This window comes from Pristiophorus japonicus, chromosome 2 (assembly GCF_044704955.1).
Source record: "Pristiophorus japonicus isolate sPriJap1 chromosome 2, sPriJap1.hap1, whole genome shotgun sequence".
Classification (NCBI taxonomy): Eukaryota; Metazoa; Chordata; class Chondrichthyes; family Pristiophoridae; genus Pristiophorus; species Pristiophorus japonicus.
In genome coordinates this window covers 161,052,125-161,072,301 of record NC_091978.1, presented here as the reverse complement: position 1 = coordinate 161,072,301, position 20,177 = coordinate 161,052,125, and positions in this window count along the sequence as shown.

The following is a 20,177-nucleotide window of genomic DNA, read 5'->3' as shown; positions in this document are numbered from 1 at the left end:
AGAATAGTCGCATGGATTTTCAAACGTGGGCCACCCCGACCTGCGAGAGGTCTCTGCCCAAGGAAGCAGTTGAGGTTAGCTCATTGAATGTATTCAAGTCACAGATAGATAGATTTTTTAACCAATAAGGGAATTAAGGATTACGGGGAGCGGGCGGGTAAGTGGAGCTGAGTCCACAGCCAGATCAGCCATGATCTTGTTGAATGGCAGAGCAGGCTCGAGGGGCTAGATGGCCTACTCCTGTTCCTAATTCTTATGCTCTTATGTTCTTATGTTCTTATATAGGACACCACTGCAGGTCGGGTGTATAAGAGCTGGAACAACTTCCAGCGCACAATTTCTTCATCTATCACTGCATGCACAACGGGAGCATCATTGTCTATATCCAAGTGTGCGAAGGCTTCGAGGTGGGCAACTGGGTGACGTCATCAAAACCCAGGTCACCGTTTGGAGCGTGGGCAGGTACATCGGTGGGGCCCAGGTACAGCAGAGGAGCGGAAAGAGATCGTGGCGGGAGTGTGACGAATGATCAGGCTGGAGCAGTGGTGAGGGATCGTGGCTGAGATTCGACAACTGATCGCAGTGGAGGTGCGGCAAATGTTTGGTGCGGAGGAGCAGCGAATGTTTGTGGCGGAGGAGTGGCATGAGATCATGGCGGAGGAGCGGCGAGAGATCGTGGCAGAGGTGCGGCAAAAGGGGTACGGGGTCCAGAAGATCTGAGGGCCCAGGGGCAGCACGGGCCAGCCCACACTGCGATATGTGTGCGCACTAGGTCCAAGCAGCAGAGCAGGTCTCCAGTCGTCCTGGTTCACCCTTGTCACTGGATAAAGGCCGAGCTCTGTCAAGCCCATGTGGTGGTTGATGTGCAACAGTCACCATACGTTAAAAAAATCCATGTACAGGCATCTTCCACCCCTCGGGTTCAGGACTGGAATATCGGGTCCTTCATTGAAACATCTGCAAACTCATTCCTTTTGGTGTGGAAGCAAGTCATCCTCATTCGAGGGACCGCCTATGATCAATCTCCAGTTCTGCGTGGAATATCTTGGCTTGTTGCATCACCATTAAGCCAGACAAAGGAACCTTTTCACTTCTCTGTCATCACCACTCCATCATTACCCGATCCAACTCATAATTTTTAGGCTTATGCATAGTTTTTCTCTTACTCATTTCTTTATGAACGTCACTTTCTGCATAAAACTTCATGATTTGTTCTTTCTGTTTTTTTATAACATAAATGGCGGCGATTCCAACACCATACTTCTCACTCAGTCTTTTCACTGATGCACGTCTATCTAATCTCCAGAGTAACTCCATTTTCTTGGCAATTGACAATGAATTATGCTTCCTTCCTGCACTACCTGTATTACCCTTGGGGTGTCTGTTGGCCTGTTTGACATGGTTGTAATGGCACAATACCTTTAAATCGGAAAAAATACCACAGTGCTTGAGTCAGGTTGGGTGGGGCCTGATCAAGTGGAATACGTGGGTCAGGTGCGGTCAGCTCGGGTCACACGTGGGTGACATAGAAACATAGAAAATAGGTGCAGGAACAGGCCATTCAGCCCTTCGAGTCTGCACCATCATTCAATATGATCATGACTGATCATGCAACTTCAGTACCCCACTCCTGTCTTCTCTCCATGCCCCCTGATCCCTTTAGCCGTAAGGACCACATCGAACTCCCTTTTGAATAGATCCAATGAACAGGACTCAACAACTTTCTGTGGTAGAGAATTCCATCGGTTCACAATTCTCTGGGTGAAAAAGTTTCTCCTCATCTCGGTCCTATATGGCTTACCCCTTATCCATAGACTCTGACCCGTGGTTCTGGATTTCCCCAACATCAGGAACTTTCTTCCTGCATCTAACATGTCCAATCCCATCAGAATTTTATATGCTTCTATGAGATCCCCTTTCATTCTTCTAAATTCCAGTGAATATAAGCCTAGTCGATCTAGTCTTTCTTCATATGTCAGTCCTGCCATCCCGGGAATCAGTCTGGTGAACCTTTGCTGCACTCCCTCAATAGCAAGAATGTCCTTCCTCAGATTAGAAGAACAAAACTGCACACAATACTCAAGGTGTGGTCTCACCAAGGCCCTGTACAACTGCAGCAAGACCTCCCTGTTCCTATACTCAAATCCTCTCACTATGAAGGCCAACATGCCATTTGCTTTCTTAACTCGCCAGCTCCTGGGTCATGTAAGCTGAGGTCAGTTCCAATTTTGAAAAAGGTTTGCCACCGGATTGCGTCACAAAGAGGTCCTCGGCTCTCAGTCGTGGGTACTGGTCTTGGAGTGACACCCGATTGATGGTGGCCTTGTAATCACCACATATCCTGACCGACCCATCCGCCTTGAACACCGGCACAATCGGGCTCGCCCAGTCACTGAATTCGGCTGGCGAGATGATGCCTTCCCTCAGCAGGCGGTCCAATTCGCCTTCTATCTTTTCCCGCATCACGTATGGCACCGCTCTGGCCTTGTGGTGTACTGGCCTGGCATCCAGGTTTATGTGAATCACTACCTTGGTCTCCATGAAAGTGCCAATGCCGGGTTGAAATAGTGAGTCAAATTTGTCCAGGACCTGTGAGCATGATATTCGCTCCACAGAAGAAATTGCATTGACATCGCCCCATTTCCAGTTCATGACAGCAAGCCAACTCCTCCCCAGCAGTGCGGGACCGTTCCCCGGGACAATCCAGAGTGGCAACCTGTTCTCCGAATCTTTGTGGGTCACGACTACCATGGCGCTGCCTAGCACCGGAATGATCTCCTTTGTATATGTCCGTAGCTGTGCGTCAATTGGCAATAATTTTGGCCTCCTGGCCTTGGACGCCCGCAACTTGTCGAACTGTTTGATACTCATCGGGGACTGGCTGGCCCCTGTGTCTAGCTCCATTAATACTGGGATGCCATTGAGGAGCACTTTCATCATTATCGGTGCCGTCCTGGTATATGAACTGCATATGTGCTCCACATGAACTTGCTGAACTTCGGCTTCCAGCGATTTCCCCCAGTGTCCATTTGACCTCGTAAGGCTTACATCGTCCCCGTCCTCCTCGTACATCAACCTGGCTGCAGGCTTCCTGCACATACGCGCCAAGTGACCACTGACATTGCAGTTTTTGCAGGTATATTGCTGATACCTGCAAGCTTTGGCTGTGTGTTTGCCTCCACACCTCCAACATGAGCCATTGTTGGAAACAAAAGGTCCATTACCAGTCGATCATCTCTGACTGCCTCTGTAACTGTCCTTAAGCGCACCATTGACAGGTGTTGATGGCCCCATTACTAGCCGCATTGTCCCTTGCGATGGCATGAATCACCATTCAGCTAGCCATTGTCTCTGTTGAAATCCCCCTTTGGATTCGACTACATGCTCGGGCATGTCCGATTGCCCCTGTCTGCCTGGAGAACTGTGTGCGCGTTAACAATGTTGACTCCCTGTCCATTTGCTGCATTTAAACCAAGATTTTTTGTCAAGCATCATTCTGGTCTCTTTCTCCCCTGAAATAAATGCCTGGGCCATCAAAGCCGCCGTTTCCAGAGTCAAGTCTTTGGTCTCAATCAGTTTCTTTAAAACCCCAGCGTTCTCGATGCCCTCAGTAAAAAAGTCTCGCAGCATCTCCGTTCTGCATGCATCTGGGAACTTGCATAGGCTCACCAATTGCCGGAGGTCTGCGACGAAGTCTGGAACGCTTTGCCCTTCTCACCGCCGGTGTGTAAAACCGGTATCTCGCCATGTGCATGCTGCTCGCCGGTTTAAAGTGTTCCCCGATCAACTTACTGAGCTCTTCAAAAGTCTTGTCCGCCGGCTTCTCTGGCGCTAGAAGGTCCTTCATCAGGGAGTACATCCTGGATCCACAAACTGTCAGGAGATGAGTCCTGCGTTTGTCGGCCAAATCCTGTCCCAGCCATTCCTTAGTGACGAAACTCTGCTGTAGTCTTTCAATAAAATCGTCCCAATCATCACCAACACAGTATCTCACATCTGTGCTGCTAGTGGCCATGCTCGCGTGGTTAAATCCCAGTTTCTCATCGCCAATAATATGTCCTTACTATACAGTATAAATGCACACGAGGCCCATTCTTGAGAGAAGGTCACTCTGTGACCAGTAACCTTTATTAGCCAGAACTGAAGTGATGAAGGTGGGTGGAGCTTCCCCTTTTATACCTGAAAGTCCAGGTTAGGAGTGTCTCCCACAAGTTCACAACCTAGTGGTCAATGTTCTCACGGTGTACAACTGAGGTCAGTTTATACATGGGTTACAATGACAATTAAATACATGACAAAATCTACCACCAAGCTCATGGTCTACAGGGCTGTAGTAATACCCGGCCTCCTATCAGAGGCATAGACGATGTACAGAAGACACCTCAAGTCACTGGAATTATATCACCAACGATGTCTCCGCAAGATCCTGCAAATCCCATGGGAGGACAGGCGCACCAACATCAATGTCCTCGCCCAGGCTAACATCCCCAGCATTGAAGCACTGACCACACTCGATCAGCTTCGCTGGGCAGACCACATAGTTCACATGCCAGACACGAGGCTCCCTAAGCAGTTGCTCTATGCGGAGCTCCTTCATGGCAAACGAGCCAAAGGTGGGCAGTGGAAACGTTACAAGGACACTCTCAAAGCCTCCCTGGTAAAGTGTAACATCACCACTGACACCTGGGAGTCCCTGACCGAAGACCACCCTAGGTGGAGGAAGCGCATCTGGGATGGTGTTGAGTTCTTCGAATCTCAATGCCGCGAGTGTGAAGAGGTCAGGTGCAGGCAGCGGAAGGAGCATGCGGCAAATCAGTCCCACCCCCCATTTCCCCTGACGAATGTCTGTCCCACCTGTGACAAGGTCTGTGGCTCTCGTATTGGACTGTTCAGCCATCAAAGGACTCACTCTAGGAGTGCAAACAAGTCTTCCTCGATTCTGAGGGACTGCCTATGATGATGATGATGATGATGACATGGTCCATGCCTCTGAGCCATACAGGAGGGCGGGTATTACTACAGTCCCGTAGACCATGAGCTTAATGGCAGATTTGAGGGCCTGGTCTCCGAACACTCTTTTCCTCAGGCGGCCAAAGGCTGCACTGGCACACTGGAGGCAGTACTGAATCTCGTCATCAATATCTGCTCTTGTTGATAGGAGGCTCCCAAGATATGGGAAATGGTCCATCACATCACAGACTGTATTCGGCCACAGACTCTTCGGAGGCACACATCGAGGTACGGCCCAGTTGACAAAGGAACAAGCCAGAGACTTGATTTTGTTTTTGTGTTGCACAGCCTCAGGGGAAATACAGTTGGACTTTTGGTGCGAGAAGACATATTTTTGCAAGTATAAGAGAGGCAGTTTTGGCTGCCATCTCTCTCTCCCCTCTTCTACGCCTGCTTGCAACGCACCAGGACTGAGCACTCCATCTGGGACAGAGAAGAAACACCAGAGAGCCTTGCTACTTCGACTGGGAAGCTCACCTTAAGACTGGACTTTAAGACAGATTGTAATTGGTGAGCATTTATCCCAGCCCACCCATCTTTAAGACCACAACATAGTGTGAAAGGGTGTCGTGTGTCTCAACCAAGCCGTAGGAGTTTTAGTGGGGAGGTTTTTGCAAGGATCACGAGCGTACGCACAGCCTGTTGGACAGATCCAGTGGTGCAATTTTGAATCCGAGCAGGGGTGGTTTAGACATGGGTACTTTGAGTTAGGGGCCTATTTAAACGGGCCAGACTGTGTGTTGTACTGTGTTTGTTTGTGTTACACTACCAGGATGTGTTTTTACTGGGTGCAGGTGTGTGCTTTAACTTGAATAAAAGCATTGTGACGATTGAGACTGAAAGACCTGTCTATGACTGTATATTACTGTTCACGACTATAATTCCGGTGTCTAGACCTGTTGTAAGAGGGGTGATTCAAAACCACCAAGGGCAAAACCACTTACAGGGTCCATGGAAATTCAGGCCGTCTCAGTCAGATGTGTCGTAAATTCAAACCCCGATCCCTGAGCTAGAAGGACAGTGTGCTGAGCCACTGCAACATGGAACCCATGAGGCAGCTACAACAGTTCAACAGTTTGAGAAAGAAAGCTTAGGTGATAGCAAAAAGCATTTTTCTGCTCTAGTTTGCAGACTTTTCAATTCTTTACTTAACCTTTTAACTTTTCATGTATGTCTTGTGCTTCCATAGAGCATTGCATTAACAACACAATTTAATTGACATTATTCCCCTACTTGAATAAAATATGAATGTAATTTCAGAAATACTTATGACAGGAGACGAGTGAGCCCAATTTATAATTGGGTGAATCATTCAGTCATAACCTGCTGCGCTCTTCACAGCACTCCCACTAATTTAGTAATGTGCTCTAATGATTTGCAGCAGTTGAATTAAAAATAAACTTACTTGGGTTTATTAACTCATGAGATTGTTCAAAGTTGTTAAATATTAATACATTTGAAAATATATTATTTCTTTGTCTGGCTTTCTAAAGCTAGATATATAAAAAATAAAAGTCTTTGTAATCTGTCGAGTCAGAAGGGGGTTGAATGTCTGTGGGGTTCTCAAAATTGTCCATCGTAACTTTGATGCAAGATCAGCAGAAATCCGGGAGAAATGGTGTAAAAGAATGTACATAATCAAACTAGTTCAATTAATGAATTGAGTTATTTTCTAAAATTTGCAAATAACTTTGCACCAAACGCATTTATTATTTCTAACTCTGTACAAATGGTGTAAACATTTTAAAATATGAAAGCTTCAAGAAAAGGAAAATCTTGTATTTATACAGCACCTTTCACATGCTCCGGACGTCTTAAAGTGCTTCAAAGCCAATTAAGTATTTTTGAAGTGTGGTAACTGTAATAATGTGGGAAATGCAGCAGCCAATTCACGCAAAAGGTCCCAAAAACAGCAGTTTATTTTAGAGATATTGGCTGAGGGATAAATGTTGGTGAGGACACAATGAGAATAGTGCCATTATATCCAACTGAGAGGGCAAGCAGGGCCTCAGTTTAACGCTTCATTTGAAAGACGGCACCTCCAACAGTGCAGCATTCCCTCAGTACTACATTGAAGTGTCAGCATAGATTTTATGCCCAAGTTTCTGAAGTGGGGCTTGAATCCATAAACTTCTGACTCAGAAGAGAGAGTGCGAGCATTAGGCCAAAGCGAAAATTTAAAATGAATTGAATTGTTAAAGCACACACCTGCACCCAGTAAAAACACATCCTGGTAGTGTAACACAAACAAACACAGTACAACACACAGTCTGGCCCGTCTAAATAGGCCCCTAACTCAAAGTACCCATGTCTAAACCATCCCTGCTCGGATTCAAAATTGCACCACTGGATCTGTCCAACAGGCTGTGCGTACGCTCGTGATCCTTGCAAAAACTTCCCCACTAAAACTCCTACGGCTTGGTTGGGACACACGACACCCTTTCACACTATGTTGTGGTCTTAAAGATGGGTGGGCTGGGATAAATGCTCACCAATTACATCTCTGTCTTAAAGTCCAGTCTTAAGGTGAGCTTCCCAGTCGAAGTAGCAAGGCTCTCTGGTGTTTCTTCTCTGTCCCAGATGGAGTGCTCAGTCCTTGTGCGTTGCAAGCAGGCGTAGAAGAGGGGAGAGAGAGATGGCAGCCAAAACTGTCTCTCTTATACTTGCAAAAATATGTCTTCTCGCACCAAAAGTCCAACTGTATTTCCCCTGAGGCTGTGCAACACAAAAACAAAATCAAGTCTCTGGCTTGTTCCTTTGTCAACTGGGCCGTACCTCGATGTGTGCCTCCGAAGAGTCTGTGGCCGAATACAGTCTGTGATGTGATGGACCATTTCCCATATCTCGGGAGCCTCCTATCAACAAGAGCAGATATTGATGACGAGATTCAATACTGCCTCCAGTGTGCCAGTGCAGCCTTTGGCCGCCTGAGGAAAAGAGTGTTCGAAGACCAGGTCCTCAAATCTGCCATTAAGCTCATGGTCTACGGGACTGTAGTAATACCCGCCCTCCTGTATGGCTCAGAGGCATGGACCATGTCATCATCATCATCATCATCATAGGCAGTCCCTCAGAATCGAGGAAGACTTGTTTGCACTCCTAAAGTGAGTCCTTTGATGGCTGAACAGTCCAATACGAGAGCCACAGACCTTGTCACAGGTGGGACAGATATTCGTCAGGGGAAATGGGGGTGGGACTGATTTGCCGCATGCTCCTTCCGCTGCCTGCACCTGACCTCTTCACGCTCGCGGCATTGAGATTCGAAAAACTCAACACCATCCCAGATGCGCTTCCTCCACCTAGGGTGGTCTTCGGTCAGGGACTCCCAGGTGTCAGTGGTGATGTTACACTTTACCAGGGAGGCTTTGAGAGTGTCCTTGTAACGTTTCCACTGCCCACCTTTGGCTCGTTTGCCATGAAGGAGCTCCGCATAGAGCAATTGCTTAGGGAGCCTCGTGTCTGGCATGTGAACTATGTGGTCTGCCCATTGAAGCTGATCAAGTGTGGTCAGTGCTTCAATGCTGGGGATGTTAGCCTGGGCGAGGACATTGATGTTGGTGCGCCTGTCCTCCCATGGGATTTGCAGGATCTTGCGGAGACATCGTTGGTGATATAATTCCAGCGACATGAGGTGTCTTCTGTACATCGTCTATGCCTCTGATAGGAGGCCGGGTATTACTACAGCCCTGTAGACCATGAGCTTGGTGGTAGATTTTGTCATGTATTTAATTGTCATTGTAACCCATGTACACCGTGAGAACATTGACCACTAGGTTGTGAACTTGTGGGAGACACTCCTAGCCTGGACTTTCAGGTATAAAAGGGGAAGCTCCACCCACCTTCATCACTTCAGTTCTGGCTAATAAAGGTTACTGGTCACAGAGTGACCTTCTCTCAAGTATGGGCCTCATGTGCATTTATACTGTATAGTAAGGACATATTATTGGCGATGAGAAACTGGGATTTAAACCACGCGAGCATGGCCACTAGCAGCACAGACGAGAGATACTGTGTTGGTGATGATTTGGACGATTTTATTGAAAGACTACAGCAGAGTTTCGTCACTAAGGAATGGCTGGGACAGGATTTGGCCGACAAACGCAGGACTCATCTCCTGACGGTTTGTGGATCCAGGACGTACTCCCTGATGAAGGACCTTCTAGCGCCAGAGAAGCCGGCGGACAAGACTTTTGAAGAGCTCAGTAAGTTGATCGGGGAACACTTTAAACCGGCGAGCAGCATGCACATGGCAAGACACCGGTTTTACACACCGGCGCTGAGAAGGGCAAAGCGTTCCAGACTTCGTGGCAGACCTCCGGCAACTGGCGAACCTATGCCAGTTCCCAGATGCATGCAGAGCGGAGATGCTGCGAGACTGTTTTTTACTGAGGGCATCGGGAACGCTGGGGTTTTAAAGAATCTGATTGAGACCAAAGACTTGACCCTGGAAACGGCGGATTTGATGGCCCAGGCATTTATCTCAGGGGAGGAAGAGACCAGAATGATGCTTGACAAAAAATCTTGGTTTAAATGCAGCAAATGGACAGGGAGTCAACATTGTTAACGCGCACACAGTTCTCCAGGCAGACAGGGGCAATCGGACATGCCCGAGCATGTAGTCGAATCCAAAGGGGGATTTCAACAGAGACAATGGCTAGCTGAATGGTGATTCATGCCATCGCAAGGGAAAATGCGGCCAGTACTGGGGCCATCAACACCTGTCAATGGTGCGCTTAAGGACAGTTACAGAGACAGTCAGAGGCGATCGACTGGTAATGGACCTTTTGTTTCCAACAATGGCTCATGTTGGAGGTGTGGAGGCAAACACACAGCCAAAGCTTGCAGGTATCAGCAATATACCTGCAAAAACTGCAATGTCAGTGGTCACTTGGCGCGTATGTGCAGGAAGCCTGCAGCCAGGTTGATGTACGAGGAGGACGGGGACGATGTAAGCCCTATGAGGCCAAATGAATACTGGGGGAAATCGCTGGAAGCCGAAGTTCAGCAAGTTCATGTGGAGCACATATACAGTTCATACACCAGGATGCCACCGATAATAATGAAAGTGCTCCTCAATGGCATCCCAGTATTAATGGAGCTAGACACAGGGGCCAGCCAGTCCCCGATGAGTATCAAACAGTTCGACAAGTTGCAGGCGTCCAAGGCCAGGAGGCCAAAATTATTGCCAATTGACGCACAGCTACGGACATATACAAAGGAGATCATTCCGGTGCTAGGCAGCGCCACGGTAGTCGTGACCCACAAAGATTCGGAGAACAGGTTGCCACTCTGGATTGTCCTGGGGAACGGTCCCGCACTGCTGGGGAGGAGTTGGCTTGCTGTCATGAACTGGAAATGGGGCGATGTCAATGCAATTTCTTCTGTGGAGCGAATATCATGCTCACAGGTCCTGGACAAATTTGACTCACTATTTCAACCCGGCATTGGCACTTTCATGGAGACCAAGGTAGTGATTCACATAAACCTGGACGCCAGGCCAGTACACCACAAGGCCAGAGCGGTGCCATATGTGTTGCGGGAAAAGAAAGAAGGCGAATTGGACCGCCTGCTGAGGGAAGGCATTATCTCGCCAGTCGAATTCAGTGACTGGGCGAGCCCGATTGTGCCGGTGCTCAAGGCGGATGGGTCGGTCAGGATATGTGGTGATTACAAGGCCACCATCAATCGGGTGTCCCTCCAAGACCAGTACCCGCGACCGAGAGCTGAGGACCTCTTTGTGACGGTATCCAGTGGCAAACCTTTTTCAAAATTGGAACTGACCTCAGCTTACATGACCCAGGAGCTGGCGAGTGAATCGAAGAAGCTGACCACCATCATGACTCACAAGGGGTTGTTTGAGTACAACAGATGTCCGTTTGGGATTCGCTCGGCCGCCGCGATCTTTCAACGAAATATGGAAAGCCTCCTCAAGTCGATTCCAAGGACAGTGGTTTTTCAAGCCGACATCCTCATCACGGGTTGTGATACTGAAGAACACCTCAGCAACCTGGAGGAGGTGCTACACAGACTGGACCGGGTAGGTCTGCGACTGAAAAAGGCGAAGTGCGTCTTCCTAGCTCCAGAGGTAGAATTCCTGGGGATGAGGGTAGCAGCAGATGGGATCAGACCTACTGCATCCAAAACAGAAGCGATCCAGAGAGCACCCAGACCCCATAACACGACGGAGCTGTTTTCATTCCTGGGGCTCCTGAACTATTTTGGTAACTTTCTTCCCAAATTGAGCACGCTGTTAGAGCCGCTACACATGCTCCTACGCAAAGGTCGCAAATGGGTCTGGGAGGGACAGCCAGGAAAGGGCTTTTGATAGAGCATGCAATTTGTTATGCTCCAACAATCTGTTAACGCTATATGACCCATGTAAGAAACTAGTTTTAACGTGCGATGCATCGTCCTATGGTGTCGGGTGTGTGTTGCAGCGTGTTAATGCCAAGGGTCAGTTACAGCCGGTAGCTTATGCCTCCAGAAGTCTGTCCCAGGCAGAACGGGGCTACGGGATAGTCGAAAAGGAAGCGCTTGCATGTGGAAATGCTGTAAACAAAATGCACCAGTATCTGTTTGGCAGGAAATTTGAACTGGAGACAGATCACAAACCACTAACATCCCTTTTGGCTGACAACAAGGCCATAAATGCAAATGCATCGGCCCGCATACAGACATGGGCACTCACGTTAGCCGCCTATGACTATACAATTCGGCACAGACCGGGCACTGAAAACTGTGCCGATGCACTCAGCAGGTTCCCACTAGCCACCAACGAGGGGGCAACCAAGCATGCTGCTGAGATGGTCATGGCTGTTGAAGATTTCGAAAGTGAAGGCTCACCAGTGACAGCCCGTCAGATTAAAATCTGGACAAATAAAGACCCGCTACTGTCTTTAGTCAAGAAATGTGTCCTGAATGGGGACTGGGCAGCCAAGTACGGGGCATGCCCTGAGGAATACAAACCATTTCACAGGCGCAAGGATGAACTCTCGATTTAGGCCGATTGCCTACTATGGAGAAACCGAGTAGTCATGCCCCAGATGGGTGGAGAGATGTTCATCAGAGAACTCCACAATGAGCACCCGGGCATTGTAATGTTGAAGGCAATTGCCAGGTCACACGTTTGGTGGCCAGGGATAGATGTAGACCTGGAACTTTGTGTTCGCAGGTGCAACACGTGTGCCCAGCTGGTCCTGGCCTGCCAAGCCATGGTCACGCATCCATGTGGACTACGCAGGTCCTTTCATGGGAAAAATGTTTTTGGTTATAGTAGATGCCTACTCCAAATGGATCGAGTGTGACATTCTCAATTCAAGCACATCCTCTGCCACGGTAGAAAGTCTACGGGCAATGTTCGCCACCCATGGTCTACCGGACATCTTGGTCAGCGACAATGGCCCGTGCTTTACAAGCATTGAATTCCAAGACTTCATGGCAGGAAATGGTATCAACCATGTCAGAACGGCACCGTTCAAGCCGGCCTCAAACGGCCAGGCGGAATGAGCAGTGCAGATAATCAAACAGGGGATGCTCAGAATCCAAGGGGGTTCCCTACAAAGCCGGTTATCACGCCTCCTGTTAGCCAATAGATCCCGACCACTCTCACTCACAGGGGTCCCATCCATAGAGCTGCTAATGAAAAGGACGCTCAAAACCAGGTTATCCCTTATACACCCCACCATGAAAGAAATTGTTGAGAGCAGGCGCCAGTCACAATGTGACTACCATGACTGGAATGCGAGGGCGCGATGTATTGATGTCAATGACCCTGTCTTTGTCCTCAACTACGCTGCAGGGCCTAAATGGCTCGCAGGCACTGTGATTGCCAAAGAGGGGAATAGGATTCTGGTAGTTAAACTTACCAATGGACAAATGTGCCGCAAACACACGGATCAAGCAAAAAGGAGGTTCAGCAACCCCATAGAAGAAGGAGAGGAAGAACACGATGTAGAGTTCACTCCTCCACAGGTGACCGAACACCGGAACCAAGCAGAGGAGAGCCCAGTCACTGTGAGCAGTCCGGACAGGCCTGAGGCACCACAAACAGCAGACACTCAGGCCAGCACCTAACAACCGGAGCCCCAACTCAGGCGCTCTACAAGGGAGCGTAAACCACCAGAGAGACTTAACCTGTGACCCCAATAAGACTTTGGGGGGAGGTGATGTCATGCATTTAACTGTCATTGTAACCCATGTATAAACTGACCTAAGTTGTACACCATGAGAACATTGACCACTAGGTGGTGAACTTGTGAGAGACACTCCTAACCTGAACTTTCAGGTATAAAAGGGGAAGCTCCACCTACCTTCATCACTTCAGTGCTCGCTAATAAAGGTTACTGGTCACAGAGTGAGCTTCTCTCAAGTATGGGCCTCATGTGCATTTATACTGTATAGTAAGGACATATTAGATTTGAGGGCCTGGTCTTCGAACACTCTTTTCCTCAGGCGGCCAAAGGCTGCATTGGCGCACTGTAGGCGATGTTGAATCTCCGCATCAATGTCTGTCTTTGTTGATAAAAGGCTCCCGAGGTATGGGAAGTGGTCCACGTTGTTGAGGGCCCCGCCGTGAATCTTGATGACTGGAGGGCAGTGCTATGCAGCGAAGACAGGCTGGTGGAGGACCTTTGTCTTACGGATGTTAAGCGTAAGGCCCATGCTTTCATATGCCTCGGTGAATACATCAGCTATATCCTGGAGTTCAACCTCAGAATGTGCACAGACAAAGGCATCGTCCACGTACTGCAGCTCAACGACAGAGGTTAGGGTGATCTTGGACCTGGCCTGGAGGCGGCGTAGGTTAAACAGCTTCCCACTGGTTCTGTAATTTAGTTCCACTCCAGCGGGGAGCTTATTGACTGTGAGGTGGAGTACGGCAGCGAGGAAGATTGAGAAGAGGGTTGGATCTTGCGGATACTTGCGGACCATGTACAGTCGACACTTCAAGTTGCTGAACATATATCACCAACGATGTCTCTGCAAGATCCAACAAATCCCCTGGGAGGACAGATGCACCAACATTGGTGTCCTCGTTCAGGCCATTGAAGCACTGACCACACTTGATCAGCTCCGCTGGGCAGGCCACATTATTCGCATGCCAGACACGAGACTCCCAAAGCAAGCGCTCTACTCAGCACTCCTTCATGGCAAACAAGCCAAAGATGGGCAGAGGAAACATTACAAGGACACCCTGATAAAGTGCAACATCCCCACTGACACCTGGGAGTCCTTGGCCAAAGACTGCCCTAAGTGAAGGAAGTGCATCCGGGAGGGCACTGAGCACTTTGAGTCTCATCGCCGAGAGCAAGCAGAAATCAAACGCAGGAGAGCGTGCGGCAAGTCTGTCCCACCCTCCCTTACCCTCAACGACTATCTGTCCCACCTGTGACAGGGACTGTGATTCTCGTATTGGACTGTTCAACCACCTAAGGACTCATTTTAAGAGTGGAAGCAAGTCTTCCTCGATTCTGAGGGACTGCCTATGATGACGATGATCGAATAGCTTTCCTTTGTCTTTCGATGGCCTGAAACCCTGGCCACTTTACTTAATGTCTTACTGATAGCAAGGCAAAAGACCTGTCCATCAAACATTCCTGCCATTGATTCCTTGTCTACCTGATGTTTGGACCTGCCCCACAGTGAGTGCTGTCTGCTCTCTGCATTAACAGAAAATGTGTCCAAGCAATGTCCAAAACTTTAAGTTTTTGCAGTCGATGTTTTCAGCGAATCTTACAACCCTTTCAAGGGGTGGAAGTGTGATGCAATGGGATTTATACCTGACACTTTTCTCAGATGTCAACCTGATCCCAGGGATGCAGCAGAGGTGCCTGTCCGGCTGAAAGGCTGGAAAATTGGAGCAGCACCTTGCTGCACCGAAGGGAGGAGTCCAAGATCCTTATCGGTCTACAGAACAAAACTTACAAAAAATATTTAGTCACTGCATAAAACGATGAATAAAATAGGACATGTTAATTTGCAACCCCTAAAGCTCTGATTGGGTCCCCTTGATTACAACACCTGATTGCTGATTGGTTCCCTTGGAGGATAAGACACACCCAGCAGTTCCTCTAGAATGTGTAATTAGAATCGACCTGCCTACGTAATCAGTGACTTAGCAAAGTGTGATTCGAGCCATTCTGACTGCTGACTCCAGATAGAACAGAGTTTACTTGGAACAGACAGGGTTAAGATCGCCCAGCCCCCAAACAAGTTCTTGTCACCACCCCCTATGTTCATGACTTCCTCCCCTCAGCCCAAGTTACTGACCTACTCAACCTCCAGCACAAATTCCTGATCTCCTCCCTCAAACTCCCTGCCCCACCCCCCAAGTTTCTGACATTATCCCCCTGCCCAAATGTCTAACCTTGCCCCCCTCCTCCCCACACCCAGCCGAGTTCCTGTCCTTCTCCCCTGCCCAAGTTCTTGACCTTCTCCTTCCCACTTCAGCTTCCCAACCTTCCCCCACCCCCCAAAAGGTCCTGACCTCCGCTCCCCACCACCCCCTCCCCTCGCCCCCCCCCCCCCACCGCCATTGGGGCATTGTCTATGGGTCATAGATTGATAACAGGTTTATTGAGTATGAAGTGAATAGTGATAGTGTCATGACTTCCGGATTTCATCCAGTCCAATGATGTCACTTGCTACACATGCATCGAGCTTTCCAAGAAATCAACCAGGTGTAAGGGGAGGAGAGGGAGAACGTGGTGCGGGTGTAAAGGGGGAGTTGGACGATATAATCTGTCTTACCATCTGGATCACATTCTCGCTCTCAACCCTCCCCCCACCTTTAGACCTGGATCACGATCTTCCCCGTCCCCTCTCGCTCTCTGCCTCCCCTCAGTTTCTCTCTGCCCCTCTGCCCCTCTCCCCCCCAGTCACTCTTTTTGCCCCATTCTCTCTCTCTCTCACTTAAGGTTTTATGATAGGGGAAATCATGTTTGACAAATCTATTGGTGCTTTTTGAGAGTGTAACTAACAGGGTAGATAAGGGAGAATAAGTAGATGTAGTATATTTGGATTTTCAGAAGGCATTCAGTAAGGTGCCACATAAAAGGTTACTGCACAAGATAGTTACACAAGATTATGGCTTATGGGATTGAGGGTAATATATTAGCATGGATTGAGGATTGGTTAACGGACATAAAACAGAGAGTAGGAATAAACAGGTCATTTTCAGGTTGGTAGGTTGTAACTAATGGATTGCCGCAAGGATCAGTGCTTGGGCCTCAGCTATTTACAAATTATATTAATGATTTAGATGAGGGGATCAAGTGTAATATATCCAAATTTGCTGATGATACAAAGCTAGGTGGGAAAGTAAATTGTGAGGAGGCTGCACAAAGGCTGCAAAGGGATATGGTTAAGTGATTGGGCAAGAAGGTGGCAGATTGAGTATAATGTGGGGAAATGTGAAATTATAATAGTTATGGTCGCCGTAATTTAGGAAGGACGTGATTGCACTGGAGAAGGTGCAGAGGAGATTTATTAGGATGCTGCCTGGAATGGAGAATCTTAGCTATGAGGCTGGGTCTGTTCTCATGAGGAGGTTGAGAGGAGACCTCATTGAGGTATACAAAATTTTGAGGGGTTTGGATATAGTGGATAGCAGGGGGCTAGTTCCCTTGGTGGAGGGATCAATTAGGAGGGGGCCTAGTTTTAAGCTGGTTGGTGGAAGGTTCAGAGAGGATTTGAGGGGAGGTTTCTTCACGCAGAGTGTTATGGGGGTCTGAAACTCACTGCCTGGAAGGGTGGTGGATGCAGAAACCCTCACCACATTTAAAAGTTGCTTGGATGGGCACTTGAAGTGCCATAACCTGCAGGGTTATGGACCTAGACCTGGTAAATGGGATGAGACTGGATAACCTCTTGTTGGCTGGCGCAGATACAATGGTAAGTACTGCAGGGAATCGAAAGCCGTCAGGGTGATCTCCTGGACTAAGTTCGATCGCCTAGATGGGTTGGAGAGGAATTTTCCCTGATTTTTTTTTCCCCAATTGAGCTGGGTTTTTATCTGGTTTTTGCCTGTCCCAGGAGATCACATGGCTCCATTTGGGGTGGAGTGTAGAATGTTTCGGTGCAAGAGGTGTCGCAGCTGTGTGGGGCAGACTGGTTGGGCTGGGTGCTCTTTACCTTTCCGGCATAGTTCATTATTGATAGGTTTATATGTAACCTTCAGGGCTGCTGACCGAGGGCCGTGTGGCTCTTTGTTGGCCGGCGCGGACAAGAGGGGCCGAACTGGCCTCCTTCTGTGCTGTAGATTTCTATGTTTCTATAAATTATAAAGCAAGCAATTGGGAAAGCAAATGGTATGTTAGCCTTTATAACAAGGAGGCAAGAGTATAAAATGAAGGAAGTCTTGCTGCAATTATATACCTGGAATACTGTGTACAGTTTTGGTCTCCTTACTTAAGGAAGGATATACTTGCCTTAGAGGGAATGAAACAAAGATTCACTAGAATGATTCCTGGGATAAGAGGGTTGTCCTATGAGGAGAGATTGAGTAGAATGGGCCTATATTCTCTGGAGTTTAAAAAAAATGAGAGGTGATCTCATTGAAATGTGTAAAATTCTTAGAGGTCTTGATAGGATAGATGCTATAGAGTCTAGAGGTAGGGGTCACAATCTCAGGATAAGAGGTCGACCATTTAGAACAGAGATGAGGAGAAATTTCTTCACTCTGAGGGTTGTGAATCTTTGAAATTCTCTACCCCAGAGAGTTACCTTTTTGGTGGCAGCCATCAGTGATCTCTTTAAGGATCGCTGGTTTGGCCACATTTTGGGAAGGACCTCAAACAGGCAATAGACCTCTTATTTGCATGTTTTTTTAATTTATTCGTTCATGGGATATGTGCATTGCTGGCAGGGCCAGCATTTATTGTCTATCCTTAATTGCCCTTGAGAAGGTGGTGGTGAGCTGTCTTCTTGAACCGCTGCAGTCCGTGTGGTGAAGGTACTCCCGCAGTGCTGTTATGGAGGGAGTTCCAGGATTTGGACCTAGCCACAATGAAGAAACGCCAATATATTTCCAAATCAGGGTGGTGTGTGATTTGAAGGGAAACTTGGAGGTGATGGTGTTTCCTTGCACCTGCTGCCCTTGTCCTTCTAGGTGGTAGAGGTCGCGGGTTTGGGAGGTGCTGTTGAAGAAACCTTGGCAAGTTGCTGCAATGCATCTTGTAGATTCACACTGCAGCCACGATGTACCGGTGATGGAAGGAATTAATGTTTAAGGTGATGGAATGGGTGCCAATCAAACGGGCTGCTTTTTCCTGGATGGTGTTGTGCTTCTTGAGTGTTGTTGGAGCTGCACTCATCCAGGCAAGTGGAAAGTATTCCATCACACGCCCTGACTTGTATCTTGTAGATGATGGAAAGGCTTTGTGGAGTCAGGAGGTATGTCACTCAGCAAAGAATACCCAGCCTCTGACCTGCTCTTGTTGCCACAGTATTTATGTGGCTGGTCCAGTTAAGTTTCTGGTCAATGGTGACCCTCAGGATGTTGATGGTGGGGGATTTGGCGATGGTTATGCCATTGATTGTCAAAGGGCACGTTGATTGTCATGGGGCAGTGGTTAGACTCTCTTTTGTTAGAGATAGTAATTGCCTGAAACTTGTGTGGCATGAATGTTACTTGCGACTTATCAGCCCAATCCTGAATCTGATACAAGTCTTGCTGCAGGCGAGCATAGATTGCTTCATTATCTGAGGAGTTGCAAGTGGAACTGAACACTGTGCAATCATCAGCGAACATTGCCACTTCTGACTCTATGATGGAGGGAAGGTCATTGATGAAGCAGCTGACGATGGTTGAGCCGAGGACACTGTCCTGAGGAACCCCTGCAGTGATGTCCTGTAGCTGAGATGATTGACCTCCTTTGTGCTAGGTATGACTCCAGCCAGTGAAGAATTCTCCCCCTGATTCCCACTGACTTCAATTTTGCTAGGGCTCCTTGATGCTACACTCTGTAAAATGCTACCTTGATATCAAGGGCAGTCACTTTCATTTCACTTCTGGAATTCAGCTCTTTTGTCCATGTTTGGACCAAGGCTGTAATGTTTGAGGCTGAGTGATCCTGGCAAAAGCCAAACTGAGCATTGGTGAGCAGGTTATTGATAAATGGCATTTGATAGCATTGTCGACGACACCTTCCATCATTTTGCAGATGATTGTGATTAGACTAATGGGCGAAAATTGGCAGGATTTGATTTGATTTGTCCTGCTTTTTTTGTGGACAGAACATACCTGGACAATGTTCTACATTGTCAGATAGGTGCCAGTGTTCTAATTGTATTAGAACAGCTTGGCTAGAGGCGCAGCTAGTTACGGAGCACAAGGCTTCAGCACGACAGCCGGGATGTTGTCAGGGCTCATAATCTTTGGTGCATCCAGGGTGCGCAGCCATTTCTTGATATCATGTGGAGTGAATCAAATTGGCTGAAATCTGACTTCTGTGATGGTGGGGACCTCAGGAGGAGGCCAAGATGGACCATCCACTCGGCACTTCTGGCTGAAGATGGTTGCGAATGCTTCATCTGTCTTTTGCACTTGCGTGCTGGGCTCTGCCATCATTGAGGACGGGGATATTCATGGAGCCACCTCTTCCTCCCGTTAGTTGTTTAATTATCCACTGCCATTCACGACTGGATGTGGGAGGATTGCAGAGCTTTGATCTGATCCGTTGGATGTGGGATCACTTAGCTCTGTCTATAGCAAGCTGGTTCCTCTATTTAGCATGTATGTAGTCCAGTGTTGTAGCTTCACCAGGTTGGCACTTCATTCTTAGGTATGCCTGGTGCTGCTCCTGGCTCTTCTACATGCCTCATTGACCAGGGTTGGTCCCCTGGATGGATGGTAATAGTAGAGTGAGGGATATGCCGGGCCATGAGGTTACAGATTGTGGTGGAATACAATTCTGCTGCTGCTGATGGCCCACAGCACCTCATGGATGCCCAGTTTTGAGATGCTAGATCTGTTCTGAATGTATCCCATTTAGCATGATGGTAGTGACACACAACACGATGGAGGGTGTCCTCAGTGTGAAGTCTCCACAAGGACTGTGCGGTGGTCACTCTTACCAACATTATCATGGATAGACGCATATGCAAGAGGTAGATTGGTAAGGATGAGGTCAAGTATATTTTTCCCTTGTGTCGGTTCTGTCATCACC